The sequence below is a fragment of the Podarcis erhardii genome (assembly GCF_964252035.2).
Source record: "Podarcis erhardii genome assembly, chromosome: 1".
NCBI lineage: Eukaryota > Metazoa > Chordata > Lepidosauria > Squamata > Lacertidae > Podarcis > Podarcis erhardii.
In genome coordinates this window covers 97,864,765-97,877,877 of record NC_138497.1, presented here as the reverse complement: position 1 = coordinate 97,877,877, position 13,113 = coordinate 97,864,765, and the positions used below count along the sequence as shown (strand labels likewise).

Genomic DNA, 13,113 nt, shown 5'->3' with positions numbered 1-13,113 from the left:
CTTACAAAGTCTACATCTGTAAGCAATCCGTTCATAAGTTGCAAGTGTTATCATATCTTAACTTTGGTTCACAGAATATGTACAACTTCTGGTTACTAGTATGACTGCTCCCTCCACCTTTTTAAAGGTCAATATTTACTTAGTGGGTTGATGTTCCATGCAGACCTTTCTTTCCAATATACTTTCCAATATATTTCCAAAAAGTTCTGTTAGCCTAGTTTTTCACCTGTGTCTGTGTAGCTATTTCAGTTCTTCATTTCATTTTTGATGATAGAAAGTTGTTTAATGAAGTCATAGCTTTTTATCAATTATAGTCAATTGCCTTGAAGAGGGAGGAGGGAAGCCCACAGTAAACCTGGCTATTGGAAGGTCACAGAATAGGATTTCTTCATTGATTCCAGTTTTGTGCTACAGCTTGGTTTAAAAAAAAAGTGCCAATACTTCCAGAATTAATCTACACAAGCAGTTTTAAGGAGTAATCCATGATGAAAAATGAACTACAGGACCAATGTTAATAGTACCCAAAGATAATTAAAATAAAGTGTTGCTAATTGTATGTTGGTTTAATGTTATATATCCTTACCCTTGTGTATTTGAGCTTGGTAGATATAAATTTTTATGTCATGCACTGGAAGCTCTGAGGTTTATTAATCAAGAGACACACATTTTATTAGTTGTGCAATTAGTGGGTTTAATCCTTTGGTATTTGGAGAATAATTAATCTTTATATTTAATTAGTGGGTTTGAAAAAAACAAAAATAGTTATTCATTAATTCTTCTAGTGTGGATGTTGGAGTTTTGGTATCATGTTTTCAAAATGTTTTCAGGCATGGGGAAATAGGCAGCTAAGTCACTTGCACAACATATATGAGATGTAGTTTCTCATCTCACTTTCTATAATTATAATATAAGGGTGTGGGCACTCATAGTCATTATTTGATGCCATGATGAATATTATCTCCCAGCCTGATGACCCTCAGGGCCAGATGGTACCAGGGCCTTTCTGTACCAGTCTTCCAAGGTGGAATGGAGAATTATGCCACATCCTCTAGACAGCTTAAATAATTCTATGTGAACATTGGGAGCAAGACCTATATTATCAAGAATGTAGTCGTGCACAATGGGTGAGAGCAATGATTGTCTCTGTCTACTAAAATCCTACAGCTTTCCAGACACTTCACTTCTTGTGCTCTAAACATGGAAATCATAACATAATCCTGATAATTCTGAGAACCGCAGGCAGAGCACAACCCATCCTGACTGGAACTTTTATTTTTATATCCCAGTGAGCAGACTCCTCTAGGTCCTTGAACGGAACAAACTGGAATTGGCTAGTTTCTGTTTTTCCTGGTGAAAGTAGTAAATCTGAACTACCTTTCATTACTAGTTGACTGGATTAAGGGTTTTCCTCCGAGATACCCCTTTTTCTGATTTTCTCCCTCTTCTTTTTCTGTTCTTAGCTGTATATTCAGTTAAGGTCTTTGTTATACTTCTCCTTTGGGTTGGTTAACACATGCTGCTCAGGTGTGTTTGGGGTATATATGGCGCCCTTCTCCCAGAGGAATAATTAATTGAAGGTGGACATTTATGTGCCTAGGAACAGGGAGAATCCCTTGAGTACACTGCTTTACAGCCATCAGGAAGAATATGAAGTGTACAAGTATGGCAGACTTCCCAATTTCTCAACAATGGTTGTATTAATTTAACATCATCACCATACTCTTTTACATATAAATTGTGTTAAGGAGAGCTAGTCATCCTGGACTGCAGTAGTTTCTCACTGTCACTAGATAAGCATTGCCTTCCCGTAGAGGGTGGGTGGGTATCATCTTCAACATATATACTACTCCCTTGAGGTGAAAGGAGTGGAAGCTATTCGTGTTTTTTCTTTTAAAAAAATACTTTTAAAAGTCTTCCCAAAGGTAGCCATTCTTTCTCCAAGAATTTTGTGATTCTATGCAGCACAGATAAAACTAAAGTATGACTTAAGTTCAGCATTTGCCCTTCTTAGCCGTTCAGTCAGTCATCTTTTTCTATTCTTTATCTCCCTCTGCCAATTCTATTTCTGCTTTAGTGACTGATAAATTTTGTACATTTGCAATCAAAGGGAACAGATGATAATTAACAAATAGTTCCTACTCACTTATACTCTTGATGCCCAGAATTCTTGTCAAATTATGATTTTTTTAGATATCACAGCTCCCTTGTGTCATGAACATGCTTTGCTTAGGAAATCCCATTTAATTTACTTCACTCGTTACAATAAAAACCTTATAGTTGATACAAAGTAAAAAAGTATTCCCCTGTGTATATGGCCTTCTAAAGGAGATAAAACTTTTATGAAGTAGCTCTTTCGTGGTCTTTTCTCCTGATTGTTGTATTTTAACAAAAGATACTGAATTCAGTTTCTTATTTTGTATGGGGAAAAGAAGAAAATCTAAAAACCTCCACATATAAGGACATCATCACATGGTAGGCAATGGACATGATTCTTGTAGGGACACTGATGGTAAACTGGGATTTCCTGCAGAAAAAAATAAAGAAAAATGGAGTTTCTGGCTTTACACGTTTTTGTGTATACACATGGACCCCTGAGAACCAAACCCTCACTTACTATGTGAGTTACCTGTATTCAAATAAATAGAGAGGTTGAAGGAGAAGAGACTCTAGAGGCATAGGTCATGCAGTAGGTGCCCTTTCAGTGTGATGGCAGCTGCATGGTAATACTACAGGAATCTGCCTTACACCAGGTCAGCCAAGTGCTTCATCTGGCTCAGTACTATCTATGATGAATGATAGCAGCTCTTCACAGTTTCAAACAGGAGTCTTTTCCAGCACTACCCAAAGGTTCTGGGGGCTGAACTGTAGACCTTTTGCATGCAAAGTATGTGCTCTTCCACCAAGCTGCAACCCTTTCCTCTCATGTAAGTGCGCTCTCTCTCTCGCTCTCTCTCCCTCTCTCTCTCTATATATATCTAATACAATTTATATAACTCTTGACTAAAGAAAAATCTCAAAGTGGTTAATATGACTTCCTCTTGTTTAAATCATGCTATAGAACACAAGGAAGAAAAAGGAAGAGAGATATTGCGGGGCAACCTTTATAATTAAATAAATGCCTAAACAAGAAGATGAACCTTAAGGATTTGTGGCAGTTATTGGAAAATAAATATCTGGTAGAGCAGATACTCAGCAACAGAAGGAGATCTATTTGAAAAAGTATCACCCTTAACTTCCTTAAGCATCATTTTCAGTTGCTTACACAGCCCTTAGCAACATTGTTTTCCTAGCATTCGCCTCTTCTTCCCTTGCCCTTCCAGACCTTTTGTCATCAACACTCAATCCTCAGGGCCTTTGTAAGATTTTCATCCTGTTCCTTCCTGGCACCAGCTCTCTGCCTGCCCATTTGTCCTCCAGCACCCACATCTTAGATTAACCTAGGTGTGATGTTTTCCCCAAACTGTTTGTTTTTCATGCCTTGTTAAAATCTTGTGACTTGTTGTGTCCCTATAGCAGTTAGAATGTTTGCCAGTGTTCAGTGGCCTTGCAGCTGCCTGCATACATACACAAGTGATTTTTAAACAGAGATTTGGATAGATATTCCAAGTGAATATGAAATACACCTCTCCACCCTCCCAGTATCGTCTAGCCCCTTGACCACTTACAGTACCAGCACAAACATGATGGGAAATCTAAAACTACTTCATGAAAGTGCCCCCCCAAAATAGCAGTGACAATTTCTTTATGAATTATCAATAAAAAGAGTAATTCAGAAAAACAGCTTGCTGAGTTTTCAGATCTTCAAACGTTGTTTGAACTTAAGCAACACTCTTTTGTTGTTGCTTTACTGCTGCTCATCCATGAAACTCGCTGAGTAGCCTAGTCAGGATCTTTGTGTGCTGCTAGTCCCTCTCTTTTGTATGCTGAAACTTACAGCTTTGGGGTGGTGTCCCTCCACCCACTAAGTAGCACATGATCCATTCATGAAACAAGATTCATTCTGGCTGTCACAAACTGACTGAGTCCAAGTTAGTAAAGGTAAAGGGACCCCTGACCATTAGGTCCAGTCGTGACCGACTCTGGGGTTGTGGCGCTCATCTTGCTTTATTGGCCGAGGGAGCCGGCGTACAGCTTCTGGGTCATGTGGCCAGCATGACTAAGCTGCTTCTGGCGAACCAGAGCAGCGTACGGAAACGCCGTTTACCTTCCCGCCGGAGCGGTACCTAGTTATCTACTTGCACTTTGACGTGCGTTTGAACTGCTAGGTTGACAAGCTACTTAATAGTAAAAAGACAGTAGTAGCAGCAGCAGTAGTGCTGGTAGTAGGCAGAGCAATGACTTGCTGTGCTGGTAGAGCAGTGACCTGTCCGCTGCACTACTCAGTTCCACCAGTGGGGGAGCTCAGCCATCAGTAGAGAAGTCTTCCCCTCAAGGAGCAACCCAAGGTGCCTGTCCATACTGTGGGCAAAATATATTGTTAGTAGTATCACTGTTGGCTGTTAGCCAGTAGAAACCCCAGAACCAGGCATTAGGGGAAGGGGGGCACCACAAGAGAGCTGGCACAGCAAAAAGGTATTTCCTTTTACCCCTGCCCTTCTGTTCTAGCTGATGTGAGCACCAGAGCTGTATATGCAGCGCTGATTGCACTGATCCATCAAGCTCCACTGCTGCTAGCCAGGAGTCATGAAAACATCCTAAATCATATTTTGCTGTGTCATTTTGTCAACATAAGTAATGAAGGTATGTTCAAGCTAATAAAAATTTTGCTCTTTTGTCCCTCATTTAGCAAGTTTCTACAAAAGTGGCTTCCTTTTTGCATATGAACTGTGCCACTTGTGATACTGGTCCAGCACATGCACTAAATGAGGCATTGAATTATATAACTGCACATTGTCCAGTGGCTTTTGTTCAACCAAAAGGAACTTAAATATCTACTTCTATTTTGTCATTCAGTGCTGACCAATTACTTCTGAAATGACAAGCCTGCTTGTGCTAGGCACTAGTTTATAGGGGATAGGAAAGGGCACATTTACACTCTTCCCATTGCAAAGGATAAAAAGTGCTTGTATATAAGTGACCGAAGGCTGTATTCAACCTGGCTTTCCCAGACCAAATTACAAAAAAAGTGGAAAGCAGTGAAAATGTATAATCTTGAAGGTTTCCAGTGAAAGTCTAATTTTATGTGTGAAAAATCTCATTGCTTCTGGCTGAGTTAAAGTCAGCAAAAGTTTGCTGAACTACACTTGACCTATTTTTCCCCCCGAGAATAATCTCCAAACACCTTTACTGATATTCCAGCATAGTTGTTCGCTGCCCTCTGTGCAAATCATTATGATAAATATTCCTTCTTATAATAAATACCAATTTTTGTCTATCTACACAGAACTCTAATGAGTGTGTCTCCAAAATCCTCTCTAATCTTAATCAAATGCCCATAGGAAATGGCTCTATTGATTCATTTTTTGAAAGTAGCTATTTGTTGACCTTGCACCAATAATAAGGAATGCTGTTTGTAATGATGATTACCTTCCATGGATGAACCAAAATCTCACAGAGAGATTACTTTCATGTAATCCTTTAAATGGTCAATTTAAAGAATATAGGTTTTATTTTTTCAAAAAATAAAAGAAAAAAAGATTCAGTGCATTATGTAAATTGAAGCAGATAAAGTTGTTTGTTGCTTTGAGTATTTGTGGGAAGGTACCTGTCAGGCCTGGTCGTTGTCCTCTTCAGATCACCACACAAACGCTTCTTGTTCTTTTATAACTTTTTATTGTATATTAACAAAATAATCTTATAAACAGTTCTTAACTATTATTCCTCAGTCACTTATTTCAGATACCTTCTGAGCTCTGCTTCTCCGTGACAAGCCACCCTCAAAATGTCGAAAGTGCATTTCCCTTCGTTTTCCCACTCTTTTTTCTAACTTCCTGGCTAGAGCTGGCCTCTCCCCTCCTCCGAATCTGAGCTAGAACTTAACCCTTGCCTTTCCTGTGAACAGCCGGTCCCTCCCTGTTGTTCCTCTTGCTCCCTTCTATTAGATTCACTGCTCTCCTTCCCCCCTTGGGGAATGCTTTCTCCCTCTGAGAAACTGGAAACTTCTAACTTTTCCCTGACATCACCCCCTCCCCTAAGCCCCCCTTCCTCCTTCTCGCTCTCCTCTGTTTCTGAAGACCGAACCCTATGAACTCTTGTTCCTCGCTATCTGTCTTTTCAAAAATTTCTTGAAGATACCAGTTATGGGGTTTTGGCTTGTGGGGATATTTTCTATGAAATTCTCTCTGCAATTCTGGAACGTTAATTTTTTCTGCTTTTTTCCATGAGTTCTCAGACTCATCTAACCCTTTCCATGCAACCAAATACTGTAAATTCCTCCTACTTATTCTCAAGTCTAATATCTCTTCCATTTCGGTCTCCTCTTCCCCCATCATGGTGGGAAAAGGAGGTGGTTCCCTTGAACTTTGATACTTATGTGCTGGTACAAACACTGACAATAAAGATCTATGAAATACAGGGTGTATTCTCATATTTTCAGGTAAATGAAGCTTGAAAGCAACTGGGTTAATTTGAGCCTTTACTTGGAAAGGTCCCAGTCTCCTTGGTTCTAGCTTTTTACACCTTCCTCGTATTCGTAGTCCCTTGGTAGACAGCCATACCCAGCTCCCTACTTGGATTTCTTCCCCAACTCGCCAGTGCCTGTCTGCAGCTCTCTTGTAAGCCTCTTTAGCTTCTTCCAAATCCTCTTTCAATATCTCATGAATGCACCTCAACTCCTCTATCATTTGTTCTGCTGCTGGTACTGCTAACTGCTCCTCTTGACCTGGGAATGCCCTTGGGTGCAAGCCATAGTTTGCCACAAATGGGGCTCTGCCCGTAGATACATGCATTGCATTATTATACGCAAACTCTGCTAGACTCAACTTCTCTAACCACCCACTCTGCTGATAACCAGCATAACACCTCAGATATTGTTGTAGTGTTGCATTCGTTCTTTCAGCTTCCCCATTGGTTTGCGGGTGTCTCGCCGACGTGAGGCTTAGCGCCACATCTAGTAACTGCATTAACCTCCTCCAAAATTGTTGTGTAAATTGGGCCCCTCTATCTGAAATGATTTGTGATGGCATACCATGCAACCTAAAAATATTATCTAAAAACATCTTTGCAGTTTCCTGTGCAGTCGGAATTTTGGCACATGGTATGAAATGCGCCATCTTGGTTAGCATGTCAACCACCACAAAGATCACTGTATGCCTATGCGATGATGGTAGATCCGTTATAAAATCCATAGACACCACATCCCAAGGCCTTCCCGGCGTGGGCATAGGTTGTAACAACTCTGCAGGAGCTGCTCTGGGTGCCTTGGCTCATTGACATACTTCACAACCTCTTACATATTGTGTTACCTCCTCCCTCAACTTTGGCCACCAGAACTGCCGTGTGATCTGATACAGGGTCTTTTCTCTACCAAAATGTCCTGCAGTCGGGTTATCATGATGTTGCCTCAACACTTTACCACTTAATTCACCTGCAGGTACATACAGCACCCCTCTCCTGTACAACAATCCACCTTTTTCCTTGAAACCTTCCTCTTCCCCTCTACCTTTTCTCAGTTCCTCCATTTTCATTTGTGCAAACTCATCTGTTACTATCAATCGCTGGAATTCCCTGCCATCCACTACTACGGCTGCACACCACCACTGATCCAATATCAGCATTTCTCGCAACTTGGAAGGTGCTTCTCCTTCCATATACTCAGGTTTGCGCGATAGCGCATCTGCATGAATGTTTTGATGCCCACGTATGTACTCAATCCTAAAATTAAACCCAGCAAAAAACTCCGCCCACCTAATTTGCCTTTGGTTTAGCTGTCTAGCAGTTCTCCAATATTCTAAATTCTTATGATCTGTTTTTACCACCACCTGATGTGACGCCCCTTCCAAAAAATGTCTCCACACTTTAAAGGCAGCATGCACAGCTAAAAGTTCCTTATCAAATATGGTGTAGTTTTGTTCTGATTGATTTAATTTTCTAGAGTAGAATGCACAGGGTCTCCAGTCCCCTTCCTTGTCCTGTTGCAGCAGAATGGCCCCAATAGCCCTATCAGAGGCGTCAGTTTCTACCTTCATACGTTTACTTGGATCTAGGTGCATAAGATATTTTTCTGAAGCAAACACTGCCTTTAATTTATCAAAGGCCTTCTGTGCTTCCTCAGACCATCTGAATGTCCCCTTGCCTCTTAGACAATCAGTCAGTGGTGTTGTGATTTTGGAGTAATTACCTATGAATTTACGATAGAAATTAGCAAATCCTAAAAACCTCTGTAGATCTTTCTTAGTTTTAGGTGCCTCCCATTCCACCACTGCCTGAACTTTACTGGGGTCCATGTGCACCCCTTTGTGGGAAATGCAATATCCCAGGAACTCCACCTTTTGTGTGTGGAACTTACACTTTTCTAACTTCACATATAACCTGTTGGTCCTCAATCTCTCTAACACCTGCGTGACATGTTTTACATGTTCTTCCATACTTTCACTATATATTAAGAGGTCATCTAAATAAGAGACACAGAACTGATCCAGTATACCTGCCAAGACGTGATTGATGAAGGTTTGAAATATCCCTGAGCCATTTTGCAAGCCAAAAGGCATTACCAAGAATTCAAATGCACCATACTTAGTACAAAAACTGGTTTTCCACTCATCCCCTTCTCTGACCCTTATCAGATTATATGCTCCTCGTAGATCAAGCTTGGTAAAGACTTTGGCTGACCTTACTCTCTCTAAGAGGCCATCTATACGTGGCAGTGGGCACACGCAAGGCTTCATTTGGCTATTAAGGATTCTGAAGTCACATACTAATCTCGGTGCCCCTTCCTCCCCTTTCTTTTTGACAAAAAAGACGGGAGCACCCCCCGAGGCCGTGGACTCTCTAATAAAACCTCTCTGGAAATTCTTTTGCAGGAACTCCCTCAATGCTGCAGATTCTACTTCCTACAATGCATATATCTTGCTTGGTGGCAACTGTGCCCCAGGGACTAGATCTATCTTGCAATCATAGGGCCTATGTGGTGGAAGTTTATCCGCTTCTTTTTCACAAAAAAATCCCGATAAGCAATATATTGTGACGGAATCTCACTTTCATTCCCCATCAACTTCCCTTCCACCTCTGTTCCCATTACTTCCACCGAGATTTTTCCCTTTTGCCCCAAACAATGTGTCATACAATAGATCGAACCAAAAACCAAAGACCTTTGATGCCAGGCAATCACTGGATTGTGACGATTGAGCCAACTCATGCCCAGGACTATCGGGTGCCCAGCTAGTTTGGTCACATGAAATGCCCTGGTCTCTGAGTGATGACTCATATCCATTCTCATTGGTGGAGTCTCGTAAGTCACTTCTCCTGACAGTAGCGGTCTGCCGTCGATTGTTTTCACTCGTAGTGTTAAATTCAAAGGTAACAAAGCGATTTTGTGTTCCTGTACCAATTTCTGGTCTATGAAATCTGCTGACGCTCCTGAGTCTAACAGCGCCTCTACCTGGACCCTATGTCCATTGGGTAGTTGTAGTTGCACTTCACCATTAGTCCTGGGATAGGTGGTTCCGCGTAAGAGCCTTCTATTGTTCCTCCACCCAGCTGCAAGCTCCCATTTCCAGCCGGGGACATTCGTTTCCCTGATGCAGTTCCTTCGGGCAATTGTCTTCTCCCATGTCTGCTCCAGATAGAGACTCCCATCCTTTACGATTGCGACATTGTCGTGCTAGATGCCCTGGTTTTCCACAGACAAAGCAACGCCTCGTGTCTCTTCCTCTCCCTGCATTTCCTCTTACCATGGAAGAGGTAGTAACTGGGAGGGGTCTGGCTGCCCCTAATTCCATGGGCCCTGGCCGCTCTCGTCCTGGCACGTTGCCCATTCTGCTTTCTGTACTTTCGATATTGTTTTCCCGCCATCGCGGTCTCCATTGTTCTTCTTTTCACTAGCCCTCCATTCTATGCGTAGGCTCAATTGCAGGCACGTTCGGACCAGATAGTCCAAGGAACTAGGTTCTGGCATTTGGGCCAATTGGTCTAAAATCTCATTATTCAGTCCTTCCCTAAAAAGGGCTGCAACTGTTGGGGAATTCAGATCCCATTTTAATTTCTGCACCAGCAAACTAAAGTTGGACCAATAAACTCCCACAGTGTCTTTTCCTTGTCTCATTCTCAACAGCTGCCTAGCTGTGTTTGTTTCATGCGCAGGGTCTCAGAAAATCGTGTCTAGATACTGCAGAAACATTTGTAGATTTCCTAGGGCGGCATCCCTTCAAGATATTAGGGGTATAACACAGTCCTTAGCCCTCCCTTCCAAGAAATTAATCACATAAGCAACCTTCTCTTGCTCAGATTGAAATTCTTTATCCTTTATCTCAATTATGTAAGAAATTTCTGTCTTGAAAGCCATGTATTCAGAGGTTTCTCCCTTGAAGCTACGTGGACGTACAGTAAATGTTTTACTCACTCTATCTCCCTGCATCGCTTGCAACATGGTTCTATGTTCTCCCAATGCTGCTGATAGTATGTCAACTTGACTTTTCAACTGTAAGTTCTGTTGCCATAAGTCCTGTAATGTTAGCTGGAGTGCTGGGGTTTCTCCTTGCCCAACTGGCGCCACAGCTCCCTCCATTTTGGCTTCTCCTTCTTTACTTATAGTGAAGAGGCTCAGAGCAGAAGGTATTCTGTCAGGCCTGGTCGTTGTCCTCTTCAGATCACCACACAAACGCTTCTTGTTCTTTTATAACTTTTTATTGTGTATTAACAAAATAATCTTATAAACAGTTCTTAACTATTATTCCTCAGAGTCACTTATTTCAGATACCTTCTGAGCTCTGCTTCTCCGTGACCAGCCACCCTCAAAATGGCGAAGGCGCCCTTCCCTTCGTTTTCCCACTCTTTTTTCTAACCTCCTGGCTAGAGCTGGCCTGTATCTCCCCTCCTCCAAATCTGAGCTAGAACTTAACCCTTGCCTTTCCTGTGAACAGCCGGTCCCTCCCTGTTGTTCCTCTTGCTCCCTTCTATTAGATTCACTGCTCTCCTTCCCCCCTTGGGGAATGCTTTCTCCCTCTGAGAAACTGGAAACTTCTAACTCTTCCCTGACAGTACCGGTAACTTCTCTGTTCTTGAAGATATAGTTCGAAACAGTGCCAGTACTAAATTCACTGAGAACATCTGCCTGGTGGTTTTAAGCACTGCATCCAGCAAAAGTTTAGAGTATAATTATGCAAAGTTCCTACAGAACCTTTCCATTTTATCAAATGAACCTGTAGAAGTTGTCCACTCATTCCAATTAATAGAAACCCCATCTCACCCTAGTATATTGGGTCCTCACATGTTTAGAATTTTTTAACTGCTTAGCTGCCCTAGGTCAACCTACTTAATCCTAATTATCTGATCCCTTTGCTCTTAATTCTTCTTCCAGGGAGATTCTTACCAATAGGATTCTGAGCTGTTTAGAGAATTGTCCCTGCAGTAATGAGAACATAGTCACAGATTCCACTGCTGTCCAAATCCTGATAATTAGCTGCTATTTAAGAGATGGCACTCATTCTTCAGCTTCAGTTGCAAAAGAAAAGAGACAAGAGGAAAGGAAAAGTGGGAGGAAAGCATACAGAATATAGATTGGTGGGGGAATTGGGATCCCCCCCTTTTAAACTTCAGTGCTATTTTCTTGCAGTACTTTAAACATATCATTTCTCACCTATCACATTTGAATATGCAAGATCTAAAAATAAATATTAGAATTTAAATAGTCATGTATTATATTTTGTTTGTTTGTTTGTTAACATACCATCCATCATCCTCTGGGCAGTTTATATAGTGCAAATTACAAAATATAATCCAAATGGTGTTTCTTAAAGGTAATTAAAATAAAATAAAACTAGTTATAAGCACAATACAAAGCCTATTCGAACTGCAGTTAAATAATTAATTGCTATATTAATAAGTGATCAAATTGTTACTGTTATTTATTACATACCTTATATATAGTGTGTGTGGTACTACAAACATTTTAAAAGTCCTGCCACAATAAGCTTACAGTTTCTGAGTTCTTCCTTCATATATTAAAGGTAAAGGGACCCCTGACCATTAGGTCCAGTCGTGACCGACTCTGAGGTTGTGGCGCTCATCTCGCTTTATTGGCCGAGGGAGCCGGCGTACAGCTTCCAGGTCATGTGGCCAGCATGACTAAGCCGCTTCTAGTGAACCAGAGCAGCGCACGGAAACGCCGTTTACCTTCCCGCCGGAGCGGTACCTATTTATCTACTTGCACTTTGACGTTCTTTCGAACTGCTAGGTTGGCAGGAGCAGGGACTGAGCAACGGGAGCTCACTCTGTTGCAGGGGTTCAAACCACTGACCTTCTGATTGGCAAGTCCTAGGCTCTGTGGTTTAACCCACAGCGCCACCCGTGTCCCTTCATATATTACTTATTCATTTAATATCTTTCTAGAACTACCCTTTCATCATATATGATCCGGATGTGGAAAGCAATACTTTAAACCAAAACAATAACCATATATCTGATTAACAAATGCAGATAAAAGCAAGTCATAAATTAAATCCCTTACCTTCCTTAAAAGCCCAGAGTGTTTGACATGCAATGCAAGTTAAATCTTTTATTATTGTTGTTAATTTTTCAAGGGCCCCTTATGAAAAAGATTGTTTCCAAGTATCTTTTGGTTGTATTTGAAGCCTACTTCTTAAGATAGCCTAATATTTATTATATATATATATATATATATATATATATATATATATGTTCTTCTATGAATTTTCAGTGCTACTATTATGCATGAAAAGACAGCTAAAAATATAAACAACATTGATTATTATGTTCTGAACAATGGAAGAGCAAATTGACAGAAAAGCACAAATAATTGAGTAGACACCTTCCTCTGAAACAGCTTAACATGATTGTTAAAAGGTTCTACTTTTTTGCAAGAGAGCACCTGACCTCCCTCAGCACTATTTTCATACCATTGCAAACAAAGCAATATGATGGCTACGGACTTCTTTTTATCTGCTGCATTTCCTTGGTTCAGGTATCCAAAGCTTTTTGAATCTTGCTCAATTGAGT

The 13,113-nt window shown here is 41.1% G+C and overlaps 1 protein-coding gene across 10 annotated transcripts in view; it reads left to right on the top strand.

Annotated features, from left to right (window-relative positions):
- The window catches only part of NCKAP5 (NCK associated protein 5), a 647,162-nt gene that overhangs the window by 455,670 nt on the left and 178,379 nt on the right, over positions 1-13,113 (top strand). The gene's annotated exons all lie outside the window — the stretch shown is intronic.